We start from the raw sequence: 350 nt of genomic DNA, 5'->3' as shown, positions 1-350 counted from the left end.
AGATCAAGATGTGACTTATCCAATAAGGAAAAATCTAAATTCACCCCAATAGTTTAAAGTGAATAACAGTGAAGAATTTGTCAACTTATCTGTTTCTCTCTATTTGTCTAACTCTTGATTTGTGCAAAAATCAGTACTTGCATATTTATACAATATATAAGCAATGTATAACTCTCTAAATGCAATCCTTCTCAAGAATTACTGCAGCTTAATGTAGGAAAAGGAACCCAAGGCTTGTTTTAAGTATTTTAAAGCACTGTGCTATAACACTTCCTGTAGTACCATGACTAGTAATTTTCATATTCCCTAATCCAATGATTTACAATTTTTCACTTTAACTCAATGCCACT

General features: G+C 31.1%; 1 protein-coding gene across 1 annotated transcript in view; it reads right to left on the bottom strand.

Annotated features, from left to right (window-relative positions):
* LOC119594783 (ethanolamine kinase 1-like) overlaps positions 1-350 on the bottom strand; it is a 6,501-nt gene that overhangs the window by 2,423 nt on the left and 3,728 nt on the right. The window lies entirely within an intron of this gene.

The sequence above is a fragment of the Penaeus monodon genome, chromosome 34 (assembly GCF_015228065.2).
Source record: "Penaeus monodon isolate SGIC_2016 chromosome 34, NSTDA_Pmon_1, whole genome shotgun sequence".
Lineage (NCBI taxonomy): Eukaryota > Metazoa > Arthropoda > Malacostraca > Decapoda > Penaeidae > Penaeus > Penaeus monodon.
Note: the sequence above shows the minus strand (reverse complement) of the source record. Positions and strands in the feature narration are given on the sequence as shown.